At 39.7% G+C, this 21,578-nt stretch overlaps 1 long non-coding RNA gene across 2 annotated transcripts; it reads right to left on the bottom strand.

Annotated features, from left to right (window-relative positions):
- Window positions 1-544: 544 nt before the first annotated feature.
- On the bottom strand, window positions 545-9,967 carry LOC135974249 (uncharacterized). Of its 2 annotated transcripts, none has more exons than XR_010591474.1 (4): window positions 9,224-9,967; window positions 7,115-7,247; window positions 3,405-3,472; window positions 545-726 (listed from the first exon to the last, which is right to left on the bottom strand). It is a non-coding gene; the product is annotated as an uncharacterized LOC135974249 (long non-coding RNA). The 2 variants fall into 2 exon arrangements; XR_010591475.1 differs by lacking the exon at window positions 545-726 and adding an exon at window positions 880-997.
- Window positions 9,968-21,578: the final 11,611 nt, after the last annotated feature.

The following is a 21,578-nucleotide window of genomic DNA, read 5'->3' as shown; positions in this document are numbered from 1 at the left end:
CTTGTAGTTCCCTTGGTATTGTTGAAAATATGGTATGCTTAATTCCATTTCAACTAGGAATTAATAAATGAATGTCCCCTCATGGTATCAAAACACTGACATTTCCCACTATTTAGTGGGTGTAAGAGCCTCTAGAGTGTTTAACAGAATACAAAGTAATATTTACTTTGGATCTCCCTTCGGGCAAAACCCCCATTGACATCGTTTTTTTCTTTTTCAATGGAACTAAGCTGATTTACACCAACTGAATATCTGGCCCATTATGTAAACAATAGGCAATAGGAAGCACAGATTGGGTAAAAATGTTCATATTAAGGAAACCACACAAAACCTTTTTTCTTGGTAAACCTTTGTGTTGATTCTGCCTTATTAGATGTTCCTATTGGAAAATTAAATTATTTTACTACATCTTACACGTTTCATCAGAAAAATTTAACACAAAACTAATTTTCCTAATGGTATTTCAAACATGTATTTAATGATGTTACTAATCAGTTTGTTACTAATTGTTCCATTTTTCTTATGAAAGTGTGAATACCTCCTATTATCTTGTCTCCTGGTCTGTGTGACTGGGGCAGTGATCAAATACTGAGTAGCATTCATGGTCTGTTCCCCATTTTCAGTTACTGTGAAGTGCAGCCCTCTGAAATGAAGAACTGGCACGGACATGTTCCATGAACACAGGGTTTTCAAGATGTTTTTTATATGAATTAATTTCTTTTTTTCCTAAGAAGCAAAGAGGAAATATACCTGATTTAAAATGTAGACTACACATAGCATGAGTGGCAAGATTATGAAACCAGTATGCACTTACATGAGAAAACACATTTTTATTACAAGTAACTGTGTAACATGACTTTACAATATGCAGAGAAATCACTTGGGTTCACTAGACACATTGCTAGTGTGGTTTTGACTGATATGATCTTTGACAAATTGGCATCTTTGTACACGTGGCAAGAAAGACTCCATGTGTCTAGCCATCTTATTTTGTGATCTATTAAATTAGAATAGAGTATGCTTTATTAATATTTGAAATCTTGCTAATTTTTCAATGCACTTTTCATACATTTCTCACATTTTGGTTCTCACATTGTATTGTATTGACCATAACATTAAAGTTAGGCATTCTTATAGTGTCTTTTATATTCCCTCAGAGGTTTTAAAAATCTTTCATTTGATAGTGAGTTCCTCCTGCTATTGTCTATATTTCTGATTCTGTACTAAAATAAATTCCTTTGCAAAGTCTCAGTAACATTGCACCCAAAATCTCAATGTCCTTATTTTGGCTCAGAATTTGATTAGGGCTGCTGCCATTTATTACAGATTAAAATCACATTCAAAGTCTTTACATTTGGAGATTTACACTCAAGCAAAATCACTATCTTCTCCCAAATCAGAACACTTTCAAAGCACATCTGATTCTGGACACTTTTTTTCCCCCTAAAGCTTTTTGCCACCTGCTTGGAACTCATGCTATCTGATTTTATATATATATATATATATATATGACTGCCATTAGACTGAAATGATTTTTCTTCAGTTTGCTCAAAGCCAGATTTAAAGTCAGGTCCCAGAGGTAACAGGAAAGTCGATCCCCTAAGCTACTCAGTCATTGTTTGCTTTTTTTACATGTAATATCCTATTTCTAAGCCAGAGTGTAATTTAAAATACAACATGCACTACATAAATATGTCCTTTGGAAATTTTGTAATATGACATTTAATAGAAATTAATTGCATTTATTATCATGTTTGTTCTAAATTTCCACCTCTCCCAAACCAAGCCATAACAAAAAACAAACCTGAAAAATGGATAAATCTACTTGGTTATTCAAAAGCATTTCTCAGTCTTATTCTCTTTTTCTATAGTTCTACTGCTTTAAATCAATGCTGCTACAGTAATTCTGCTGAACTCATTAAAAAATATACCCATGGATATATAATTTACAGTACAATAGTTCACCTAAAATGAAATCTGAATCTCTCCTCCCACATTAGTTATGTTTTAATATCACTTAAAACATACAGATTTGTAGGGAAATCCAAATAAGATCTCCATATTTATTGTAGTGCTCAGAACAGCAAAGGGTTATTCTAGCCTAGGCGTTGTAAGTACAAGCAACAGGACTCCATTGGCTTTAATTTGTCCATGTCTTTCATTTGATACTACCAGTATTAATAGCTTCGCAAGGAAATTCTGCAGTCATTAATCATAATAATTAATCAGATCCAATTATATTGCATATAAATGCGAACAAATTGCTGAAAAAATAATGATCTATCACCAACATGTCACAAGGAAAAAGAGACTAAAATAGTAATTAGAAGCAGGGATTTAGTTGTGTACAAGTACTCTCTGCAACTGATTTTAACAGTGTGATGATCTGATGATGTAATTAGTGGAAAGTAAGTCTAGCAGGCTTCTGCAGTAGACTGCCTAATGATTTGTGCAACCAGAAAAAATGAGTATTTGCATTAGTGACCACTTTTACATTAACCACTACTTTCTTGTTTTTAGACAAAAGTGAGAGTTTGGAAATATGTAGATTTCAAACTCTTTAAACTAAGTTTTGCCTTTGTGTACTTCAAAAATCTTTAAATGTTACTTCTTGGGATTTTTTAGGAGGCAATGATATTTGTTAACTGAAGATCACTAATAAAAAGACATAATTTAATAAAGATAAGTACAGTAAATATGTGTTATATAAGTAGTGGGTTATACAGAAGTTACACACTATAATTTCTCTGTGTGATCATGGACGTGCGTGCATATCCGCACACGTGTATGTGTATATATAATATAATGAAAATGTTAATTATATTCACTAAACTTCTATCTGGTTTATGGAAATGTTCTGTAAAAGGAACTAACATTTTCACTTCACTTTAGTACATCATGTAACTAATTACTATTTGAAGCAGCAGTTGTTTTTTCTTTTTAAATCACACTTGTACATGACATAGGATTTTATTTTGCTATGTCTGAAACCTGGCCCTCTAACTCCCCCCTCGGCCCCCAAAATCCCTATTAACTATAAATTAATCTCCAAAATTATTTCAACACATAGCTTTTTTCTTCAATGCAAGTTTTCAGTTGAACTAACACAGTATAGCTTTGCAATGTGTTATGTTCTTATTATGTACACTGGTGATTAGCACACATTTAATGAGTACTAAAATGTTCTTTCTATTAAACTTCCCCCTCACCTTAAAAATGTTCAGTATTAGTCCAATGGATTACACTTGAAATAGTTAACTGAAGATAGATGAGCATTTTTATGATAGATTTGCTACTTGAAAATAAATGTTAAGTTCATCATAGTTTTCAATACTAAGCACTGCACTTTACTGTCTTTGATCTCAATGTTGTGACTACTACAAAGAAATAAAACCTTATCTTACCTTTTCCAGCATCTACTGCAGAAGACCTCAATAATGCATAAGAACATCTGGAAGTACGGTAATTTCAGCTATCAGAGATAAGAATTGACACAGAACAGGTAAACCCTACAAAGTCATCATGTTGAAATGAGCTGATTAAGGTTTGGTAACATAAAACATCATGTATAGTGTTTTCATGCTTGCTACATCTCGCTATTTCATATAAAAAAGGAATGTCAATTATTTAATCCCTTTCAGTATATTTAATAGGTTGATTAGCTGGGAGCTATATTATATTTTAGATAAAGAGACAGAAATGACTGCAAATCTATTGCCATATACATCTATTTAGAGTTAACTGTGAGTTCATAGAAAATACACGGGCATAGTAAACAGGGTTTTGAAATGACAATTTTTTACTGGTTGCAAGTGCTAATTGCTAGTTTCTCAAGGGTATAGAATTAATCACCTGCTAGATTTACAGTCTCTAGGTTGAGACCTGAGGATGGAGGCAATAAGAAAAGCTCTTGAGGGACATATCATATGGTGATTCTAAATATCAGTCTCTATGCATATGTAAATTGGCAACAAAGTTTTTTCAAAGCTCAAGTATGCTAATTTCAAACAGGCAAGACTAAAGCTAGCTTTTAGCAGCTGTTTAACGTCTGCCTGTGGGTGGTAGAGAGAGCTTAAAATACAAGCAAACAGTGGTGCATAAGTAATTAAGCAACATTTTGCTGGGCATAAATAATTCTGTTTATATTGCTCTTTTGAAGAGTATAGAATACAAAATAACAGATCAAGTGCACCTTTGGTCACCAGAGGTTAACTGTTCTTCCTCTTTACCTTTCCTTTGGTTTCACATTTTAAGAGAGAATTAACTGCGGGTTGGTGTTCTGTCATTTGTATATTCAGGAACTTTATTTAACATTAAAGTAAAACTAATCCTTTAAAAAAGTTTTTAACATCCCACATTTGCAGCTCAGCAGCATCATTTTTATGCTACTCTCACATGACGTACCTCTCTAGAATAAACTTTCTTTATAGTATAAAGTATATCAGAAGCATACATTTATCTATCTAGACAGAACTGCTTTTTCATAAGGCTAGCCAAAGTTGATAAAATTATGCTAAATATGTGCTTTTTTGTTAAACTGACTCACTGATTTTTACAATTTAACTAGTTTCAAGGTCATAAGGCTGTTGATAGTCCGTAAAACAAAATAGCCTGACTTTTGCAGTTCTTATCATGTAAATTATTACATGCATTAAAATAATAAGAAGACAGTTGTCATTATGATATTCTCATTAAAAAAAAGAGTTACTGAAGTGGCTGAACGCAGAATGGTCGCCTAATTTTGATAGCTTGATCTAAACTAGGGAAGTGACTAAAAGCTTGAAAAACCAAGTAGAGAGGTTTAAAGAATGTCTTACTTGATTCAGTAAAAACCTTGAAATTGACCAGAAGAAAGATGAAAGATTTAACATGATTTGGAAACATCTAGTCTGGAAAAAAGGATTATAGGTACTAACTGTGATAAGAGTCAGGGTTTTAAAACTTGGGTTTGATTAAATGTTAATGATTTAAGGAATTAACTATTAAAAGAATTTAATAGTTAATAAAGGAAGCTTTCAGTGGAAGTATCCTATGTTACTGTAATGAAATCAAATACATATATACCATTTATAGTTAGGACTGTCACTATTAGTTTGCTGTAGCAGGAGGGGCTATTTAGGGAGAGGGAGGTGTTATATTCAGAAAGGAGAGGTGTCACGTGTCAGTTCAATTACAAAATTGCAGTTTGCACTTGCAGAATTTACTTCACTTCATTGTGTGTGATTGGAGTTTGCTCCTACGCATAACTAGCCCACTAAACACCAGTATCCCACTATAGGCAAGGCCTAGCTTTATGCAGGCCCTGTGCCTTTGAATGTCTCCTGGCTCCTTCCCGTTGTGTGGCAACACAGCTCCATGGGTTTCCCTTTCCTCACCATCTACAGCACTCAACACCTCTCCCATTCAGAGGGGAGGTTACAGTGCAAGGACTGTGGAATCACTGTGAGGTGGCAGTCCAATGCAGAATGATTGTCCCTTCTCTTCCCAGCCCCTGCCCACTTCACATGTATGGATTCCAAGCCTTGTAACACTCCCACATAGATGATTTGGCTCCAAGTTTCTAGTAATTAGGAATTTCTCCTTTCCTCAGGATCCTCCTACTTCTTCCCCTCAGTCTTTTTGCAAAAAGAAGAACAGGAGTACTTGTGGCACCTTAGAGACTAACAAATTTATTAGAGCATAAGCTTTCGTGGACTACAGCCCATCCGAAGAAGTGGGCTGTAGTCCACGAAAGCTTATGCTCTAATAAATTTGTTAGTCTCTAAGGTGCCACAAGTACTCCTGTTCTTCTTTTTGTGGATACAGACTAACACGGCTGTTACTCTGAAACCTGTCAGTCTTTTTGGACATTTAAAAAAAAATTTATTTTCTAAATCACTTGCATCTATTCTTTTTTAATTCTTCTGATTTTCTCACATAGTTCTGATGGTAGTGCATCCTCATATACCTCCCCAGCTGGGGGAGCCTGCTTTCCCAACTTCAGTGGTCTTCCCCACTCCACATGAAGCCAGGAAGTCTGTTTGGTAGCTGTATGTCTGCAGTACTAAGTACAACATAGTAATTTATGGTATTTTTTTGGGGGGAAGGGGGAAGTTGCTGCTATTGTTCGTTCAGTTTAAGAGATGATAGTTTGTGATCACACTGATTTCTTGCCCTAGGAGGTTACAACGTAATCCTCAATTGTCTGTTTTATAGCTGGGAGTGTTTTTGTTCTCTTGGGAATATCTGAAAGACAGTGAATTCTTGGTTTACCACAATGCCTCTTCCCAGTTGACAGACATCAGGCTGGTATCTCAAAATCTGCCCTCTGACAAATGGCAAATTAACACAACCACTTATCTCCTTAGAGAGTTGTTCATTTTCTTTAGTCCACAAAATTGTAGGGGCTTATTATCTTTAGTAGGTCTGTTAAGGCAGTAATTAAAAAAAAATATAGGGACAAACCATCTGTAATACTTTATCTGCTTCCCTTCCTTCCAGCTAGAAAATATTAGTTATTTCAATCCAGGCAGCTAGCCAAATTTGGGGTCTTGCAGGTTGTTCCAGCGAGGAAAAATGGATGAGTGAGTCAGGTTTCTTCAATTCAATTCTGTTTATTTACAAGATTAAATGTACAAAGTCCTGTTTTCCTGAACATAGGAGGAATCAAATGAACTAGAGTGTGTCCCTGTTCACTCCACCTCTTTTTGCCAGAACCCCCAAAAGCGTACTCTCTAGGCCTTTCCTCAGGAAAGCTACAGTGCTTGTGAGGCTATGCTGGTGCTTTCTGCTCCTGCTGTTTCATGGTGCTTTTGTTGTTCTGTCTGTCTCTCTCCTGCTCCCAGGGCCGACTCTAGGCACCAGCATCCCAAGCATGTGCTTGGGACAGCACTTTTTAAGGGGTGGCACTCCGGCTTTTTTTTGTTTGTTTGTTTTTTGGCAACTTTTTTTTTTTTTTGCTTGGGGCGCCAAAAAACCTGGAGCTGGCCCTGCCCCCTTATCCAAAACCATACTCAATGAAGCCCTCACAGTTCTAATTCCTGAGTAGACTGACATATGCCTTGGTTTTCAGCAGGGACTGCTTAGCTTAACTGCCTCTTAGCTATCTTAAATGAGAGGCTGCGGTCACACTCACCAGTTTAAATGAGGTTTAATCCAACCTATAACAATATTTTGGCTGCTGTTTCACTTTTTCTTTGCTTTCTTGCCATTCTGCGGAGGTGGCTCATTTACATACTTCCCTGTCACCTGGGTCTGAAATACAGAGCCTGTTTGGAAACACAAAAAGTGAGATTAATTTATTTTATTTTTCTTATGCTTCTGCCTGCACTTCCTGCATTCAGCTAGCACTAGAAGCAGAGGAAGCAAACTATTTCAAGAAGCACCATTTTTATGATGTTTTGGTCCATCCACCAATTGGAAAGGTCTAGAAATCTTGAGATAAAGACAAGTACAATCAGATTTCTGGCTTGATGTACTTTCCTGGACCTGGAAGCTTTAACTTTCCAAACCGAAGTAAACCTCTGAAAAACTTTTGATGATTGCTTATTGACATTGACAACTGTGACCCACTGAAACTGCCAATGGCAGATAAAAACACCCTTCACATCTACTTTAAAAAGTATGAGGGGTAAATGACATATTTAAATGCTTGCCACATCCTCCTCTGCAAAGCACAACATTACAGCTGTGTTTTACTCTCATGTATGCATGGGAGTTCCTCTGGGATCAATGGGACCCCTACATGCATAGCTGAGTGTAGAATTTGTCCCTTAATATGCCTTACAGTAAAAGAAAAAATCCGTTATCTGCATCTTTCCTATGGAGACAGCAATGGATCTCTGGAATACTATATTTTAATAGTGAATCTAGAGAACAACATCCTTGAATTGATTTTCATTTTATTTGTTTTTCTTCATAGCCTTTTTATTAATATTATGTGGGTTTGAGTCCAACTACAGCCATTTTCTTTCATTTTATAGACACTAATTTGCATAGTAACCTAAATTTGGGTAGGAGATAACGGCAAATATTTGACTAGTCCATGAATTTTAAAATTGTTTTCTCTAACACAGGAAAAATATTTTTGCTTAAACTTTGCATTTTTCCTGAGTTTTAAACTAACTCCTTTAAAATTAAAAAATGGGAATTTCGTATTTCTCTTCTTTTGAAAAGTATTTTACATTTGCTTGAATAAATATTGTCCTATGGAAGGAATCTGATTAAAAGGAAGTACCCGACCACCAACACTATTAACTCTCCAAGAATATTAAGGTATTAAAAATACACATCCAATAAGCCAACAGGTACATCCAGTTAGTTTCCACCTATTCTAGAAAGATTTCTTTTAGCTCCACACATATTAAAAACCCCTTCAGCTGTCATGCTAGTGTGGCAGAATTTAGTTTTCTTCTGAAGAGCTTACTTGTCCCATGAGTATAAAGACAATAGTACACTATACAGAGAACCAATAAATCAATTAGCTTTAACAGCCGGTGTTCAGGAAATGCATTTATTTTCTTCATTGAAAACACAGTTTTTACTTGTAGCCATACTTCATACTGTTAAGGTCAATTTTTCATGTGGAAATTAAATCCAGTGGCTGAAAAACTGCTCGTAAATTTCATAAAGTAAAAAAGAAATGTACTTACTAATGTAGGATCACAAGTTTGTTTTGTTTGTAATTATCCATCTTTAGCATAATTGAGATTCGAAACAGCAGCTAATAGCCCAACTGTCTCAAATTACTACTGCCTGTAACTTTACCTTGCCAAATATCAGTGAGTTTTCAATTGCAACACAACTCCTAAAGTCTGGGTAATTTTAGAGCAATTAATTGAAAGAGGTGATTAATAGCTTAATAATGGGTTGTTCTGTGTTTAAAAAGTGCAGGGAACATGTATAGGAATGGAATATGCAATTTTGTATCCCTAAAACATAATCTAATTGAAAAATGAGCAATTAGTTTTCCTTACTAGTACTTTACATTTGTATTTTGAGACACTCGTTTGATCTCTTCTGAGAAAATGTGAAAAATCTGTATTTTTAATTAACTCCATGAGTGCTGCATGTTGAATGAATTCAAGGAGGATAAGGTGTCTGGTGGTATCTAGCAAATATTAACAACACTTAGCATTGATATAATTATATATTATAACATGTTCAAAGCTATTAATTGTTTTAGTACAGCACCCCTGCAAGGTAGGTGGGTGAATATTTAGTAACCTCATGTGATGTGGCTTACCTGGCTTTTACAGCTCCCTACAGGAGGCCTTGCAGTCCTCCTACTCCTACCCCAGGAAGCAGCAAAGTGACAGGAAAGGAGCAGCGAAGGTGGGTCCTTCAGGCCTTCTAGAAAGGCCTCATGAAAGCAGCCAATCAGAGCCAGGCAAGCTCAGATAAAAGGAGCTGCAGGAGTTCAGCAGGTTAGTTCCTGGCTGGGACAAGAGGGGTAAGGAAAGATGCTCATCTCTTGCCAAAGCAGCTCAAGGGACAACCAGTTTGTTTCTGGACGCATTTGTTTAAGCTGGATTTGTAGGGAGAGAGAGAGAACCTAAGACCTTAACCCTGAGGCAAGGGTGATGCTAAAAGGGGCCAAGTCGGAAGAGGCTCAGGGAAGAAGCAGCAACAATCGAAAATCAGGCGGTGTTTAGTTGCTGTTTATAGGGTCCCTGGATTTTAACCCAGAGCTGTGGGTGGGACTAGGTCCCCATACTGGCTACAGTGGAATAAACTCCAAGAAGGGAACAGGGTTTATTTGAGAGCCTGAACAGAGCGCTGAATTTCAAGGGCTCAAAGCTGAGGCTGAACTTCAGGGGACTTTTCATTTATTGAACTCTTTACTACCCTGGAAGGGGTTCATTTGCACTTTGTGACTTGACTGGAGGGCCAAGCCATGAAAGACCTACCAAGATTGGCCAGAAGCTTGCAAGGTTGCCAAGGGGGGAGAAAAGAACAGTAATATCACACCCAGCTGCAAGGAGGTTCTCAAGAGGTGAGTGCCCCCCATTGCACCCCATGTTACAGATGGGAAGTTGAGACAAAAAGATTATGTGCCTGAGGCCACACAAGTCAGTAGCGGAACCCAGGATTAGAGCGCCTAGCCCTATGCTTGTTCCTCCATATCATGCAGCCTTGCACCGTTCAGCATAACACAAGAATGTATGGTGCATGTCTCTAGGGTCATACAGATGATGTTGTTGTCAACATTAAGACATGAATATATATGGGAGCTGTTCTCTAAATGCTGACAAGGCCCCTAGATTACCATGTAAACTAAGAGCTGCAGCAATCAGAAAGGGCTGGAGCAACTTTGGTCAAAGCTGGCTACTGTTCTAGCTGGCAGGCTCAGCTCCTTCCTACTCTGTTCCTTCTCCCACCCCCTACTGGCAAAGTGTGTCCCTCATAATTAGCTCTGCCCTTTACCCCAGCTGCCAGTAGGAGGCTGTTGATCTGTCCTGCATACTGCTGTGTCTGAGAAAGTGAGATCTGGTTCACCTTCATGTTGTCTGTATTGCCTGGGTGCAGGGGAGGGATATAAGGATAGCTATCAAGGTTCAAGTAAAGCGTTGGCTATGCTACTGTCTGTATAAAGTCTCTAAGTATCTGTTGTCTAAACTGAATGTTCCAGAAGTATGAGCTGCTTTCTCATGCAATTATTAGAACAATAATGTCTTCTTTCTTGACGAACTTGACACTTGAGTGTTTATTAAAACATTGCATGGTGTCAGGAATTACATCAAACCAGAGATGGCACGATTACTTCTTCCATATCCACTGGATTTACAAGAAAACTTCACAAAATAAGGCATCATGCTAGGCAACAGTGTGACATTTTCACATCACTGGGTCTGCCTAGGAAGCACCTAATGTCCAAAGAGTAGTCTCTCTCCCATCTGGTAGGTACATTATTCTAGGTATATAAGGCATTTACACAATGCAGGGTAAGAAGACAAAGGGCATTTGTCATCGGTTATGGATAAGAACACAAGAATGGCCATACTGGGGGTCAGACCAATTGTTCCTCTAGCCCACCAGGGCCGGCTCCAGGCACCAGCGAAGGAAGCAGGTGCCTGGGGTGGCCAATAGAAAGGGGCGGCAGTCCGTCCATTGTTGGGGCAGCACGTCCAGGTCTGCAATGGCAATTTGGCGGCGGGTCCTTCAGTGCCTCGCTTTCTCTTCGGTGGCACTTCGGCGGCAGCTCAATCGCTTCGCCGCTTGGGGCGGAAAAAAAGCTGGAGCCGGTCCTGTAGCCCACTATCCTGTCTTTCAACAGTGGCCAGTGCCAGACCCTTCAAAGGGACAGGGCACCCTTGTCCATAAGCTTGATGACTCCCTCAAAGACATCCCTAATAGATTGGCTGAAACTATAGTAAAGAACAGAATGCTCACACGTACAGATGAATGTAATATGTTGGAGAGGAGTCAGCATGGCTGTTGTAAAGGAAAATCACGCCTCACCAATTTGCATGGAATGGAAGTTAGTCTTACCAGCCTGTAAATGCCAGGATTGCCTCTGGAGCCTTTTTAAAAATTGGCATTATGTTAGCCTGTGTCATCCACTCATCTGGTTCAGAAGCTGTTTACCACAGCTAGTTTACCACAGTTAGTAGTTCTGCAATTTCTATTTGAGTTCCTTCAGAATTCTTGGATGAATACCATCTGGTCTTGATGACTTATTACTGTTTAATTTATCAATTTTCCCCAAAACCTTCTCTATTTGACACCTCAATCTAGGACAGATAAATCAGAAAGATACAGTACTGTAACCCCAGGGAAAAAATATTACTTACTGAAAATCATTTGTTTGTAATAAGAGCTGTGAAGAAACTGATGCATATGTAACTAACTTAAAGCCTACCTCTAACAAACAAATTGGGTGAACGATGATGATAAGAGACCCTTGTGAAATACAAAGATGTGTAATACAATGACTAAGTAAGGTGCATACTGCTGTGGGAGGCTAATTTAGCTCTAAAGCTCTATGTTTGTAGAGCTGGTGAAATGCAGGTTCAGGCTTTTTGTCACTTGGTATAGAATGAACAGCTAGCACTTGTAGTGTAGGATTGCCAACCCTTCCAGTTTTGCTGGCAGTCTCCCGGAATTGGGCTCTATCTCCTGGAGACTACTGAAGCCAAACTGGGAGATTTTAGGCCGCTAAAAGTCTGGTGGCGCAGCGGGGCTAAGGCAGGCTCCCTGCCTGCCCTGGCCTCATGCTGCCCCCAGAAGGCCGGCACGTACCTGCAGCCCCTGGGCGGGGAATGGGGGGTCTCCGCGTGCTGCCCCCACCCCGAGCGCCGACTCTGCAGTTCCCATTGTCTGGGAACTGCGGCCAATGGGAGCTGCGGAGATGGTGCCTGCAGGCAGGGGCAGTACACAGAGGCCACCTTTTCCCCCCCCAGGGGCCTCAGGGATGTGCCATCACTTCTAGGAGTGGCACAGGGCCAGGGCAGGCAGGGAGCCTGCCTTAGCCCCGCTGCGCCACTGATTGGGAGCTGCCCGAGGTAAGCACCGCCCGGCTGGAGCCTGCACCCCTCACACCCTCCCGTACCCAACCCTCTGCCCCATCCTGGAGCCAGTACCCCAAACTCCTCCCACACCTCAAGCCCCAGCCCTGAGCCCCCTCCTGCACCCAACTTCCTCCCAGCCCTGAGCACCCTCTTGTACCCAAACACCCTCCCAGAACCCACACCCCCTCCCACACCCCAAGCCCCAGCCCTGAGCCCCCTCCTGCACCCAAACTTCCTCCAAGAAGTACAAAGAGGTTAAGTGATTTGCCCAAGATCAGTGACAGTCCGGTATCAAATCTAGGTATCCTGACTCCCAGACTCTAATCACTAAATCGCACTTTAAGATTTTAAACCTGCATTGCTCAGTTGATCCATGTCTGGAAGCAGACTTGACTTTCCCATCAAGATTGGTCTGGAGGAACTCCTTTTGGAACAATCAGTGATAGCTGAGGGGAGCCATTAATGTCAGTTTCAAAAGATAAGCTGCTCACATCCTTCTCTCTGGGGTGAAAGCTATTCCTTCTTTTGCAGCTGAAGTTTTAGTTGAGGCTCCATGATTGTCATGAACAGTCATCAAATCTAGACCTACTGTTCCAAACAGGTTGTTCAGGAACCTCTTAGAAGATAGTAGCTGGTTTAAAAAAAAATTCAGTGAGGAAGAATAGAAAAATGTAGCAAAGTGAAAAGGTAAGCTGTGGTGATATGGCCAAGCAGAGATGATTGCAACTACTTTCCTGACAGTTAGTGAATTGCAGCAATGGTGGAAATGCAAAAATAAAGATAAAGGCCTGGAGAGAGGAAAGAGGCTTAAAGAAAATGAAGAGAGTATGTTCGGTGGAAGAAGAAGATATGTGAATGAAGATGTGAAAAATGAATGAGGGGTTGGTCAGTGCCTGCTAAAAATACCTGCGTTTTGCTTTAAGGTTTACTCTTCTGAAGTCAGAAAATGTTTTAAACTGAAAACTTCACATTATATTTCCCTGCTTTCTTCCCCTCTTATTACTTTGCTATTTGATAGAATTTCAGTAACATTCTGTAAACTTTGCTTCAGTGTCACTAGCATCCTATTGCTGACATTAGAAACAACATACAAAGGTTCAGATCCACACCTGATGTATGTCAGTGTTCCTCCATTGAAGTCAATGGAGCTATTCTGATTTACACTGGCTGAGGAGCTGGCAGAGATTCTCCGCCCCGCCCCCAGTGTTTATTTCTGTAGTGAAGGAGCAGTTTGGAACTAAAAGCCTTTTGCCTGGGTATTGGCCAGCAATGCAGCAAGCAAGAGAGGAAAAAGCATTATTTTCCTCACAGTGAATGCAACTTTTTAATTGAGTCATGGGCTCTTGAGAGGAGACCTCATACTCACCTACATATGCTAAGCCAAAACCTGCTGTTGCTAAACTGAGCCATGCAAAAGGAGATGAGACTGGAAGGCAGTTGTCTATATGGAAGGTTCTAGAATTGTCATGTTGGCTTCTGGAGGGCTTGGCATTCTGCATTATTCTTTATTGATTCCTTTTCTACTTTCAACTCACTACCTCTGAATAATAAAATTCAAAGTTACATAGGTGTTATCTGTGTCATTTAGATAATTAAAACTGTTTTTCACTTTTGTTTCATAGAAGCAGCTGTGGTACAGTGCAGCTAGCACAGGGATGGTAATAAGGAGTTTTTACCATTGACTTGCTGTTTGACTGTGGGCAAGCCATTCAACTTCCATGTGCCTCCAATAAACAAACTTCTCCCATAAACCAAAATGGGCCATATGCTTTTGCAAAGCACTGAGTTTTTGAGAAGGTTATTTATTAGTGTATATCTACACTTCCAGCTTGAGGAAACTGTGAGTATGTCTCCTCAAGCTGGAAGTTACACCTCCAGCTCGAAGTTTAAACATAGCCTTAGTGTTGTGTGCTTGGAGCACTATAAATTAAATTAAATTAATGGAGATATCCTAGAACTGGAAGGGACCTTGAAAGGTCATCAAGTCCAGCCCCTTGCCTTCACTAGCAGGACCAAGTACTGATTTTGTCCCAGATCCTTAGGTGGCCTCCTCAAGTATTGAACTCTCAACCCTGGGTTTAGCAGGCCAATGCTCAAACCACTGAGCTATCCCTGCTCCCCCCCCCCGTCAGTAGTAGGAGCAAGTAAACAAATTTAAAAACTCATCAATTAGATTGGGCATGTACTGCCCGAATTCTGAATTTGGCTTTAAGTTGAGTTTCCAATAAAGACAGAAAATGACGTATGTGTGGAAGACCAAAGGCAACAGAGTCTATTGAACACTAAGCTAACTTTAAGACTTTCTTAGTGAGTTGCTGCAGTGAGAGTCATGCCCGCACACATACACAAATAATCACGCTCAGATCCAGTCTCAAACTAACTTTATTAACAAACAGAAAGAACATCCTGTGACTTGCTATATCTATAGACATACCATTGGGGGAGTTATATTACTTATGCCAATAACTTATATTCTTTCATCTAAAAACACTAACTTTACTTGTTTTTGCTTTAACACTGTCCTACATCAGTGATGTGTCATGTAAGTAACCTTGTGTAAGTTTAATACTGCACAGACCTGAATGCAACAACACCTTTAAGTATAATCTCAATTTATTGAATAACAAATTATTTGTCTGATGGCCAGGCATAGGCATACTCTCTAAATGGATAGGACTTGAAAAACTCCCTGGATGATTTGTTTGTGATTCTTTGGGTGCAGTTTCTTGACCCTGCTGAACTGTGATATCGTCATCAAATGAAGATATGTCTGTAGTTGGGTCTTGCTCCATTTCCCTACTTAATACTAATACTAAAGCAACAAAGGAAAGAAAGGGCACAACACTCCAGTCAACAACCATATCTCCTCCAAGATTACACCTGTCACTTCTGTGGGAAAATCTGCAGGGCACGAATTGGGCTCCTCAGCCACCTTAAAACCCACCAATGAACCCCCTTGGCAGGCAGACATCCTCACATTGAGGGATAGCCAAAGAAAAGAGAGACACTAAATAACTCACAGTTCAGTGATAGTGTTGTCGGTGTTAATTCTGGAACTTTCATAACAAATTAATTAGAGTTAGGTGTTAGCTTTGCTACATGTGATAGATTTGTTTCTGCAGCGGATTTTGTTATCTCTATCATGTACTGTGTAAAGCATCAGATGTAACTGTGACTGACTCATTTTTGGTCTCCATGAACATCTCTTTTCCCATTCTCTTGCTGTAATATGGTGTATTGTTTATTGGGAGCTTGCTTCTTACAAAACAGGTGGTGCCTGTCCAGCGCTGCCACAAGAAACATTTTTTAATGTAGTTGACCAGTTTCGTTTTCCGATTGCTCTTTTCTGACTTCCTAGGCTGAAATACTCTCTTCCAACATTAGAATAAACTGCTCAGTCAGGTCATTGTGGGATGGATTGTATGTGGCCATGGTTAGATGTGTGATTCCATTTAACTTTATGAATTCTTGAAATTCTGATGAAGCAAACAATTGAACATTATCACTGGTACCTGCTTTGAGGTTTTCCCCCACCCCCTGTAAACAAAGTGAGTCGGACTTCAGTTAGATGCACTCATGTAGATGACACAGAAAATATATGCAGCCATTTTGAGCAGATATCAGTTACAGGAATGTATTATTTAGCTCTGAAAAGGTCCCATGAAATCCATGCATATGCACTGTCATGAAATATATATATATATATATATATATGTATATATCTCCTTGACTATTCCCACGGGTGGGTTGTTGCCTTGTCTGGTGCATTCTGTAACATTTGATACGCAGTACATTATTTGGACAACTTTTCTATTGGGCTGTTCATGTTTGGCCACCAAACATGGGTTCTTGCCGAAGTTTTCATTTTAATCATCTCTTGGATATCTTACATGCAGCATTTTCAACACTTGTTGTAGCTTTCTGAAGGTGACTGCTTGAATGGCCCCCACATAGGGACAATTTTTCTGTGTCCTCAAACAGTAAAATGGGAGAGACTGCAACTGTGTTCAGACCTCCGTTTACTCACTTCAACATTGCAGAGATGCCTCATAAAGTCTCTATTTAAGATGTGTCAATTAAATCCATTGAATGTATTCTGTAAACTGATCCTAGACTATTCAGTGGTGGTTGGCGCAGTCCATAGGCATTTGAATGCTTTGCTGAGTTCTTATAGCCAACTTCATATTGGTACTTGCCAAAGAACAAAGTCCAGCATTGCAAACATGCAGAAGTCATTATTGGGAATACCTTTTCTGGGACTGAATAAAGATGTCAGCCTGATGGTCTGTTATTAAGGTAGAATGTCAACTATATAAATACCAGTGAAATTTCTTAAAATTCCCCAAACCAAATGGAGGGTCTCTTTATCTATTTGCACATAATTGTTTTCAGCTGATGTTAACAAACAAGATGCAAATAAAACTGGTCTTTCACAGCTGTCAGGCAGAATATATTACATAACTGCTCCTGTGCATTGGGGTGAGACATCACAAGCCAATCTCTGGGGAAGTGCTAGGTCACTAGAATTCCTATCTTCCTTAACTAGTTCGGCACAGGTTAGCTGCTGCTGTATTTAATCTTTCAGAAACAGAGCATTCAGGACTGTTGCAAGTTTTGGAAAAAAATGCTTGTAATTTATTAATTTCCAAGGAATGCAGCTGTGCAATGTTTGTAGAACATGGGACATTCTTTACAACAATAATTTTATCATCTAACTTATGTAGGCCCTTTTGATCGACAACATGGGTACAATTCTCAATTTTCTTTACGTTTAACCTTGTTTACCATTACCATGACCCATGGCATGTCTAGCCTCAGCAACACAAACAATTCCAGGGATCTCTTCCAGTGGATCTTTGTTATAGGACAGAAGCTAATGCTACTCTAAAGCTTTCTATTACATTGAAACTGTCCATTACGGGTGTACACAGTGAGGCGTGATCTGTAAATAAGCATGATCCAAGTCCATCTTTACCCACCTGCTAATGCACAATTCATGGTAAAAATATCTTTTGTTTGTGATAAGGGGTATTTGTTTACTTTTAAAATAGGATCAAGTATTAATTTGGTAGCAACAAAGATCTCTACAACCCTTTTCTTCTTGGGTGTAGCTGCAATTGACACTACCCATTTACTGTGATTTGCCTTATTCACAGTTCCTTCTAGCTCTAACTTCTCTAGTCCTGGTTCATCTTTTGACCTGAGAGCATGTGGAACTGGGTGGGCTGTCTTAAAATTTAACTGGCACACTTCTTCCACTGTTATTAATTGACCCATGCCACCAGTGAAACCTATAACAGCTTTTTCTGGAAGTCTTGGTAAGTCATTTCCATGACTGTCAAGTGCATGTTGTACTGATGCTTTAGCACCATGCCCAAACCACCTCCTTACCAATAGTGGATGACAATCCAGCTCTATAGCAAATAGCCATAAATAGCTTATCTTTTTCCATCTTCAACATGCAGGATTGCCATCACCTTTTTCTTCTGTTTGTATGTCTGAAGTTACTGTAATATTTAGCATGGCTCTAAATAGCTCTTGATGATCTTTAGAGGAGGAAATGGCAACTGCAGACCATGTTCTGTTCCATTTTTAAAGGATTGCCAACCACTTGCAGTTCTCCTCAAATGATAGCTATGGATGTATATAGTCACTGTCACTAGCACAAGATCTCTATGCACAGTTTTAATTCTTTTATTCTTTCTGATGAAGTTGTCACAGATTTTCACATACAACATATATATGTCTTGTCTTACAGGACTTCAGACACAACTTTCCCTTGAAACAGCAGTCATATGGTTAAAGGTTTGTTCGGCCACTGTGAGAATATTTAAAATTTGTTTGCTCAGTCCAACGTTTACAGAATGACATTAATTTGGTGTGCATCATCCTCACTTTGGGACAGTTTCTCTGTGTGTTGTGTTGCATTCTCCAGACAGTGTCTATACTTTGTGAATATGTCAGGTCAATCTCTCTTAGCAAACATTTCTGTATGGCTTCATGTGTCCAACCATCACCAAGTGATTCTCCAAAACATCTTCAAAATTAGTTCTAAATTCACAGTGTTGGGTTAAATTCGGCTGATTTTTGTTGGCAAAAGGTTGTGGAAATGAATGCCTTATATAGATATTATGGTTTTAAAATTTATCTCTTTTTGCTTCACTGATGTTGTGAATATATAAGGTAGTCTATAAGATTTACATCCTCTGTGGCTGACAAAGGGTACCTTTTTTGTTAACTGCTCATTATTAGTGTAGCAAAATACCTCAACATTTTCTGTATAGAATTCTGAGCTATCACAGCATTCATCATAGGGATCCACGTGTCCAAAAAGCTAGAAAGTATTCCTATAACAGGTCAATTTGGCTACAAGAAATGTAATGGTTTTTGTATGTTTTCTAAGAATGGGAAAAGTAAACCATAAGATACATAATTTGTAAGAATTTTGACAATGCAAAGAGCACCACATGTCTTATCATTATGTAAGTCATTTGGACAATTTTCTATTTAATTTAACAATATTAAACCTATAAAGTAATACATCACAGGCTTAGGTCTAACTAGATGAGTTGAGACGCACACAGAGAGAAATAATAGACAATGTAATCTGCAACAAAGAACCGATTATTGTAGGCAACATTTTAAAAAAGTTAAAGACACAAACAGTAAAATCTGCCTTTGTGTACCTGAAAGTCGTGACAATTACACTTAAATAGCAAATGAAAAAATGTTTCAGTAAATTTGGCAGCTTTACAGTGTGATTTTCTTTAAAGGGATGAATCATTTAGTATCTCCTAAGCTGGCTAGATTTTTGGGCTCAACAGGTAGTGATCAATGGTTCCATGGCTAGTTGGCAGCCAGTATCAAGCGGAGTGCCCCAAGAGTCAGTCCTGGGGCTGGTTTTGTTCAATATCTTCATTAATGATCTTTATGGTGTGGATTGCACTCTCAGCAAGCTTGCAGATGACACTAAACTGGGAGGCGTGGTAGATATGCTGAGGGTAGGGATAGGATACAAAGGGACCTAGACAAATTCGAGGAGTGGGCCAAAAGAAATCTGATGAGGTTCAACAAGGACAAGTGCAGAGTCCTGCACTTAGGACAGAAGAATCCCATGCACTGCTACAGACTAGGGACCGAATGGCTAGGGAGCAGTTCTGCAGTAAAGGACCCAAGAGTTACAGTGGATGAAAAGCTGGATATGAGTCAACAGTGTGCCCTTGTTGCCAAGAAGGCTAACGGCATTTTGGGCTGTATAAGTAAGGGCATTGGTAGCAGATCGAGGGATGTGATCATTCCCCTCTATTCGGCATTGGTGAGGCCTCATCTGGAGTACTGTGTCCAGTTTTGGGCCCCACACTACAAGAAGGATGTGGAAAAATTGGAACGAGTCCAGCGGAGGGCAACAAAAATTATTAGGGGGCTGGAGCACATGAGTTATGAGGAGAGGCTGAGGGAATTGGGATTGTTTAGTCTGCAGAAAAGAAGAATGAGGGGGGATTTGATTGCTGAAATGGATCTAGACTGTGGTACCAGATGACAGAACAAGGAGTAATGGTTGCAGTGGGGGAGGTTTAGGTTGGATATTAGGAAAAACGTTTTCACTAGGAGGGTGGTGAAGCACTGGAATGGGTTATCTAGGGAGGTGGTTGAATCTCATTCCTTAGAGGTTTTTAAGATCAGGCTTGACAAAGCCCTGGCTGGGATGATTTAGTTGGGGATTGGTCCTGCTTTGAGCAGTGGGTAGGACTAGATGACCTCCTGAGGTCCCTTCCAACCCTGATATTCTATGATTCTATGTATGAATTACAAGCTGACTGTCCAGATCCATCATGCATGCTGAAAATTTAGAAGCTGCACCAACTACAGAGGATGTTGAGCATCAGCTTTTTGGGAATCCAAAGTACAAGGATGGCAGAACTTGTGTAGAAAAATTTCATACTCATTTAAACATCTTGGGTTCATAATTTTTCAACCAAACATGTTGAGCTTCACTTTCATGGAAAGGTAGGGCTCCATTAAGGTTGATGGTGGTGTCAAATGCTTCTATTTTGTTGGCTGGCATCACAAAAATTATGTGAAAAGTTAAATGTGTGTGTGTGTGTGGGGGGGGGGGTTCAGAAAGGCTAATGTCTATTGAAAGGGGTCAGGGGGGAAGAAAATGGGGTATGAGCACAAAATGGGTCTCGAAGCAGAGAGAAAGGGATTATTATATTGGGGTGTAGGCAAGAGCAAGCAGCACATGGTACAATGATAGCAAATGCTTTATTGGTTAATCAGTACTACTCCAGATGTAGTGGAACCTACAGTAATAACTGTTTAAGTGCCTGCCAGATCTGTAATGGGGAGAGAGTATAGAATGTGTGGGATTTTCAGAAGTGTTTAAGTTTGGCCAAACTCGGATCCCATTAAAGTCAATGTTAAACCTCACATTGACTTCAATGGGATCAGAGTTAGGTCAATGTTGAGCATTCTTTAAATGTCCATCTTTGCCACTCAGCTAATACACACACTAGAAACAAAGAGGCTTTGAGAGAGTTTGTGTCTGGCTGGCAGGAAGAAAAGGGGCTGGGACTCCTTTAAGGGTCCTATTGATAACTGGAAGGGTTGGCATAATACTGTGCATCTGGCCTGGAGAAAGCTGGTGAGTTCCCTCTGGAAGGTAACTGCTGTGCCTCAGTGGTGCGGTATCTCTGACTTAGTATGGATGAGGAGCACTCTACGGGGAGCAAAGGAACAGGTCATGAGAATAGATGTTTGGATCGGTAAGCACTGGGCCCTTAGGCATGTAGCCAGTTCCCCTTAAGATCACAGCTGGACCTCGGTAGTGAAGTGAATCTGAGTTGGCATGGCAAGAGAAGCATGCTGTGGTACCCGCTGATGCCCCTGTTATGCATCCAGGAAACAGGCACCTGAAATATTGTACAGCTAGGTGAAAACTATTTGGATTTTGTTAGTGGGTTGGCATAATCATCATGGCACAGACACACTTAGGGCAGATCCAGGACCTTTTCCCATGGGTGATTGTAAACTGGTCTGAAATACTGTAGTGAAGGGAATTGCGGGAAACTGCCAGTCCTCCTTGGGTTA

The sequence above is a fragment of the Chrysemys picta genome, chromosome 11 (assembly GCF_011386835.1).
Source record: "Chrysemys picta bellii isolate R12L10 chromosome 11, ASM1138683v2, whole genome shotgun sequence".
Classification (NCBI taxonomy): Eukaryota; Metazoa; Chordata; order Testudines; family Emydidae; genus Chrysemys; species Chrysemys picta.
This window is presented reverse-complemented; position numbering and strand designations above follow the sequence as displayed.